The sequence below is a fragment of the Prosopis cineraria genome, unplaced genomic scaffold (assembly GCF_029017545.1).
Source record: "Prosopis cineraria cultivar Desert tree isolate PC_DT_omini unplaced genomic scaffold, ASM2901754v1 PC9, whole genome shotgun sequence".
NCBI lineage: Eukaryota > Viridiplantae > Streptophyta > Magnoliopsida > Fabales > Fabaceae > Prosopis > Prosopis cineraria.
The window spans coordinates 21,546,805-21,555,136 of record NW_026555340.1 but is presented as its reverse complement, the minus strand read 5'-3'; positions in this window follow the sequence as shown (position 1 = coordinate 21,555,136).

Genomic DNA, 8,332 nt, shown 5'->3' with positions numbered 1-8,332 from the left:
AAAAATATATTTTAAACATTAAATAATTAAAGTTGGAATAATTCTGCCCCTACTATCAACTTTCAACAAATGTTTGTCAACTCTTTTAAAATTGTGACTCAATGTGTAATTTTTATTAAATTTTACTTTCCCTCCCTCTTTTGCTCTCATTTGGTAAAAATCATACGTTAAACCTTAATTTGGCAAACATTGATTTAAACTTAATAATATGGCCTAAATTGTCCCAACTTTAATAATATTATTTAAAATTTAAAATATATTTTTTAAAAATTTAAAATTTAAATTTTTCATGAACTTATAATTCAACATGTCAATTATATATTAACCCTATAAAAAAATCTACTACACGACTATTAAAAAATTATTGTTGTTGCTGTTATATGTTTAATTGAGTTCGGCCTCCCATTACACATGTCAGCGCACAATTGGTTGTTAAACCGACGAGTAGGGTTGCCAATGATTGTAAAATCGATGTCATAATGATGAGCTTGTCGAGTAATCAATCGGCATAATTATTTCTCCGCTGCATGTAATCAAAAGTGGTAGACTATCATCGCTTGATAAATATCTAATCTCAGATTTGGTGGGTTAAAAAATAATTTCTAAAAAAATTGAGAAATGTATTAAAAATTCTAGAAAATATTTTTTCACACCAGACATTGTCTATGGTGTTGGTATTTCCTCCCAAGTGGCTTTCCCTGTCTTGTCAATTCTTATTTTTTTATTCCTTTTGCCATGACGTGTCAGTCATTTTTGAAAGAAATTGAAAGTCTATGTTATAAATTATTTTGTATAAACAGATGTACTATTAATTATTCTTTTAAAATTTTATCCTTTCACATTTTTTTAATTAGCAGAGTAAAACGTTCTAAGTAGAAGAGAAATTATTTTAAAAGATGATGTTTTAATAAGGGTAAATTGAAAAAAAAATTAGACAATATCAATGATTTAACTATCACTTGTTAATTTCAATAAAATTATTAAAAGTGACTTATTCTCCCTTCATTCATATTCACAGGACACTCTATCAAAATCCTTTTTAAACCTTAATATAAGGTAAGGTTAAAGTAATTTATTTTTTCTAATTTACTTTTTATCTATTGGTCTAATCATATTTATGAGAAGTAGGTGTTTTTATTGGTAATCACGACACATTGTCTGAGTAATTTGAAGGGAACATAGCAATTAAGAACCGCTAAAAGGAGTTTATATCAAGCAAATATCAATCATTATTAAAATATAAATAAAAAATAAGTTTAAATGAATTATTATTAATTTAAAATTAATTATTGTTAAAAATTAAATAGATACTTGTTGATAAAATATTAACTCAAATCAATAAGTATTCATTCAAGTTTTGACAATAAGTAATCATTGACTAATATAAATTTCATCTAGCGATCCTAAATTGATATTTTTCCTAATTTGAATTCCTATACATCAATTTATTATGGCATCAATTGCAAAGATAAGCAAAACAAAACAGTTATGTATTTTTTAAAAAATTTAAAGATATAACTATTATTTCTTAATAGTGAAATTAATTAATTAGTTAGGTTTACCTTCTAATCAAGATTGGAGAGGGTATATACTATATATGATTGGAGGAATATTGTAAAGTCTCTGGTTATTTAAAATTTCAATAACCCTTTTACCAAAAAAAAAGGGAAATAATATTTAAGGTCCTCTCAAGAGAATTTATTGTAATAAGAGCCCATCAATTTTGTATTGAATATTGTCTTGTAAAAATATATGTATATTGTTATTTAAAGCTGAACTTTAACATTTTTTTTTGTTAGTATTTCCTTATAAATTTAACCAGGTAAGATTCAACTTTGACAATATATATGTATTTTCACAAAACAATATTTAATACAAAACTTATGGGCCCTTATTGCTATAAAATCCCTTGAGAGGGACTTAAATGTCATTCTCAAAAGAAAAAATAATAACTACAGTTCTTTCATTCTTTTCACATTTTTACTATCGACATTATTATGTTTCATTGAATGATCAATGAAGATAAGCTCATCATCCTTAATCTTTCATTTTTGCTTGAATTTCATCCTATCTCTCTTTTATTTTGAAAATTTTCATATTATCAAAAGGATTTTTTTTTATTCCATCATCCAGTATCTTAAGAAGCCTAGAGGTATTATCACCTCTCACCCAAGCTAATCTAAATCCCCATTGTATGATATTGTTATTATCAACAACAGTTTCATGGGTACCTTAAGGGCGCCCTTGACATATTTATTTAACGCAACTAGAATTTGAACTAAACATCCTAAAATAAGCTTATTCAACTTAATTCAAGAGGATTTTGAACACATGTTTTGAATGCAACATTTTAAATTTTAAATGTTAATATACCCATTCAAACATTACCCAAAGGTATTGAAAAGCACAGACAATGGTAGATAGTACACAATTCCCTTAAACTGTAAATCACTCTCTCTAATCCTTGATGTAAGGCAAAATCAGCCCATATTTACTCTTAATATAAGATGATAGCTATATCCTCAAAGTCATTAAAAATATGTAACTTCTCAGTTTTACTATCCTTTATTGTTGATAGCCAAAATAAATTATTGGCTTGGAATTCAAATGACAATAATCAAATAGGGGTACATTTTTTATTAAAAAAAACTAATTAATTACTCTAACTTTGTGTTACACTAAGGATCAATTTTTTTTTTAAACCTTTGCCTTTTACACTTTCATCCTAAATTATAAGATGTTTTTAGAAAAATTTATGGTCCCAAAATATAAGACATTTACAAAAAAAGATTTTATTAATAATATTTTTTAATATCACCTGTTCCATTATATTCTCTCTTTAATATTATTTTATAAAATATTAAATGAAAGAAATTTTCAAAATTTTATATCCTTATTTTGAAAAAATAAAATTATAAAATGTATTCAATGAGCTTTATTTGTATAAGTGATTTTATTTAAAAATATTTTATAAATCAAGACAGAGAGAATACTAAGCATCAACGTAAATATTAATTTATAGTCCTTTATTTACAAGTCAAAACTCAAAAACATAGATGTTACACAAATTTAAATCCTCTGAATTTGATATTTATAAATTTTAGTGAAGTTTGTGTTTTAAAGAATGAGAAGAAATATTTTATATTTTATCAAAAAATAATAAAATGATGAACAATATTAAAAAGAACAAATTTCACTTACTTCAAATGATTTTGAATCTGGTGTCACACAACTCATGGTTATTGCATACACCCTCTGATCCTATTTATAAGGCAGAGGAAAAAAATTATTCTATTTATAAATTGTCTCATTAAATTTTTATTATAAATTTTTTCATTTAACATTTATTGAATGTTAGAGAAAAAAATATATTATTAAATTATATATATTTAAGAGGGATAAATTTAAAAATTATTTAATTTTTAAATATAATTAATAAATTTTAAAGTTATCTTTAATTTTAATAAAAATATATTAAAATTATTTTATAAATAAGATGAGATGAGTATGGTCTAATTTTAAAATGTAATCAAGTGAATATGAATTTGACAAAGTCAAACAGTTGAATTTCGAGCCCCATTTATGGACGAGTACACACGGCATGCTGAGAGGCACTCAATCTTGGAAGGGCGGTGCAAAAGCTTGGTTGTCACGTCAAACTCAATCCAACTGAAACTGATTCGGCTTGGTTTAGTAAAAAAATTAATTTAAAAGATTAAAGAGATTAAAAAAATTATACTAATTTTTTGAGTTAGATCATACAGGAGATCAAGTTTTCATATCACTCGATTCGTTTTGACTTTATAAAATTATTTTAATATATTTAAATAGTGTAAAGTTTAAATTCGATATTTGTTTCATTCACATTTCTCCTTGCTATTTAATATAATTTTAATTTTATTTGCTTTTAAATTATTATTGTAATGTGTATAAGATATGTTGAAATTCATTGAATGTTAGTGTTGCTTTTATTAAAATTATAAATTTAAATTGTTTAAATTGTAATTGAAATTTTTTTTTAGTAGAGGTTGGCAGGTTGCTACAAATTTTTTATGATTATAAACATTTTTATTATTTTAATTAAGTTTATTATAATGAAATGAATTGTTATATTTTATATAAAAAAAGAAAAAAAAACTAAATGAATATTAAAATATCAGGATTAATCTTCTAATTTTATAAACTAACTTTGATATTGTTATCGAACTATAAGTTGATTAACTTAATTTTTTTTTATGAAACAAGTCAAACTCAATATTAATTAGGTTGAAGTTAAATCTTGTTCAACAATTTGTGCATCCCTGCTTGAAAGCATCAAAGCATCTATAAGCGATAGACGCACTAGCCTCTGTGGAATTCAAGGAAGCTACCTCGCCTAACGTGCCAGGTGTTAAAAATTAATCGGTAAACTATAATATTCAGCGACATTTGGAATCTACACTCATTTTTCTATGCAACGTTTGCTTTGATTTTTAAAAATTATATAATTTAACCTTTATTATTAATAAAAATAAATTTAAAAATAAAAAAATTATTAATCTTTTTTTATAATTTTTTGAGTCAGTAATTTTGGAATTTTTATTATACTTTCTCTATTTAAAAATATAAAATATTTTTAATTAAATTTTACCTTTCAATGAAGTAGTTATTTACCTTTAAATTAATATAATTTTTTTATATTTATTCTTATTTAATAGAATATTTTATTTTAAAATAAATATAAATTAATTTTTCATTAGGGACACTTTTGAGAAATAAATATAAATTGTAGAAAGTCAATTGCAAAACAAATTGTAAATTTTGGATGTTCATTTACGAATGTTAGAAGTTAGGTTGTAAATAATAGAATATTAGTTGTTGCAAATGAATTTTAAATTAAAATTTTAGGATTTTTAAAATTTCTATAATTAACATATTGGTTCTCACTTACAACTTAAGAGATGAAGGCATTTAGTGCATGCATTATCTAAGTTGTCATATTAAATTTGGACACCTTATATTTTTTTTCTCTGTATTTTTTAAATTGAATTAGTTGGTTGTTATAAAAGCGATATTATTTTTTAATCTTGTTTCGTATTCAAAATAATAGCAAGATGTTGACCAACGTGCAAAATCAAACTTGGACTATGAATACCAAAATGCATTTGCACAGAATCTATTTTCTTAAAGCGTCACTCCTCCACTCAACAAATCAATATATATCACCGACTTAACACAGCCAGCGCACGCGCGCGGATTCCCGCCGGTTCTTTTTATGAGAAGCTCTTAACTACTTTATTAAAATTAAAAAATAATAATTAACTTATAAAATATATTTTAAAATGAAAAAAAATTCAATTTTACTCCTATTAAAAATAAAAAAAAGAAAGATACACATTATAAGATGAGTCGATGAATCATAAAATTAAATTTATAATGAGGATAAAAATTAAAAAATGATAATAAAAAACCCTTTATGCGCTTTATTTTAAAGACCAAATAATCATTAAAAATGTATTCTATAATAGGCACATGAGAAAGTGTATATTCAATGATAACTATACTCTCTTTAGTAATATTTATAAAGTAAAGAGAGAAAAAATTTTTAAATTCTATTTATAAAACACGTTATTAAATTTTATAATAAATTTTTTATTTTATCTTTCATTGAATGTTGAAGAGAGAAAAAATATTATTAAAATATATATATTTAATATGGGCAAAGTTAATAACTTTTAATTAAGACATAGTTAATGAGTTTTAAGGATTCTCTTGATAATAATGAAATATGTTAGAAGTGACTTATAAATAAATTAGAGTAGTACTATACAACTATTCCAACCTAATAATTAATGCCAACACTTAATAAAAAAAAATCATGCCAACAATTTGTGCTAATTTGTGGCATTACTTAAACTGTTTTGTTCCAATTTGTCTCCATTGTGGCAATTTTGATATTTATATTTTTTAAATAATTTATAAAATACTCTTTTTATCCTATTTATAAAATAATTTTAATATGTTTCACCTGATTTAAAAAAACTTAAATTTTATTAATTTTGTCTAAAAATTTAATAAATTTTTAACTTTACCCCTATTAAATATGTATGCTTTAGAAATAAAATACCTTCAATTTTTAATAATTTTTTTCCATATTTAGTAGGAGAAAAATAATAAAGATGAACATCAAAATTAGATAGGTTCCTGTAAATAGGACTAAAATAAATACTCTTTTTACCTAACAAATAAGATTGGAAAAATATGTTAAGGACAAAAATAATGATAATACCACTAGCTTGGGATAGTCACACGACAAAGCAACTTGATCATTTATAAATATATTATAGCTTAATAAGACACATCACTCATGTTTAACATACTTAAACACACAACTGTTCATATTAAATAGGAACATAATACACATTTTTAATGACTCAACATGTCAACAGGATAAAAAAATATCAATAAAAATTGTCTACATAATATTCAAGGATAACTTGTTTCAATTGATCATACACTATTTTATGTTTAAAAATAAAAGAAAAAATAGAATACAAAAATAATTAAAATATCGACAATAACTATCAATTCTTACCATTGGTCTATGAATATCTGATATAATTTGCTGGCTTGTGTTAAACAATTCAAGATTTGATTATATAATTAATAATGTCACACAAGAACCTTATTAATGCATAAATTTCTAATTTGTACTTCACAACTTTTCAGAGCAAAAAAATTTTATTTAAATTTAGTTTTGGGAGAATTATTTTGGGACCCCACAACATAATTAAGCATCATAAGGTCTTCTATGTTGTTATTTTGCTCTACTAAATTGTGATCTTTAAACTATTTAGCTGTCATTTTATTTTGTCAAGCTATCATAGTATTTAATAATGTAAGAAATTTGTGTATAATTTTTTCTTATTTTTTTTTAAACTAAGGTTCTCAACCATAAATCTGCTTATATGCTACCTTATTCTATATATAAGCCACATTTTAAAATTGTGGTTCTCAACCATAAATCTCCTTATATAAAGTAATTTATCTAAAAGCATTGCTATTAAATAAATTACTTTATATTTATTTTATAAGTAAACATCTTATTAAATAGGAATAAAGAAGAAAATATATAATTAGTTTATTGAAGTGAAATTTTATTAAAATGTTTTATATTTTTAAACAAAGAGAATATATCTTTAATATTTTTTTATTAATGGGAACTTGAGATGTAAGGATAGTAAAAGAGGATAGAAATTAATATGACAGCATGCTTAGTATAATCAACAAGGATAATATGAAAAACTAATTGAATTTCATAACTTCTTTAATATTTTAAATAGCATTTAACTATTTTTTATATGAAAAGGGAGAGTATATATTTCATTCATTTAAAAATATAAAATATTTTTAATTAAATAATACTCTCAATAAAATAATTAGTTGTCTATCAACTAATATTATCTTTCATGTTATTCTTATTTAATAAAATATTTTATTTTAAAATAAAAAAATAATTTATTAGGAATAAAAGCACATTGATTATAGTTTAAAATATTAAAAATAATTTAAATTTTTAAATATTTAAACCTTAAAAATGTCTTAAATTTTGCAAGCAAAGGAGTATATTATAATATTTATAGAGTGGGAAGATTATATTAATAAATAATAAAGTGACAAACACATTCAAAATTGGAGAGAGAAAGACTGTTTTCAGAACCTCAACTAGTAAAACGATAGAGACTCAGAATCACGTGGAATCATTTTCCAGGAAAGCTCCAACTCAGGTTCTGCCAATTTTGCATTCCAATGCAACCAGCATGCAGAATCCAGAAGTAAATATACATACAACAACAACGAACCCTTCTTACTATTATTATTACTATTATCGCTGCTGCTAAAAAAAAAAAGGCCATGATGAAAATATTTATAAGAAAAAGATTTACACGCATTGACTCCAATCCAAGCCTGTTAAAAAATCTTAAATAAAATCCAACATCAAATGTGTTCTGAACACAATATAAATTATAATTAATTAATTTATGATTTATAGGTAATGTTATTTAAAAATTTTAAATTTTTTAAAAATGTCTCTATCTTTGTATCTATATCTTTATTAAATATATTATATAAGAGGCTTGATAATAATAATTAATATTTTAATACTTGATTATTCAAAAAAAATAAAAATAAAGTAAGAGTATAGTTGAAAAATAAATATAAAAAATATATAATATCTTATATTTTGAATTAGGTAATATATGTTTACTCAATTCATTAAAAAATATAAGATATTTTTTAAGAATTAAATGTTAAAAAATATAAAATATTTTGAGTTTTTAAAGTGTAATCA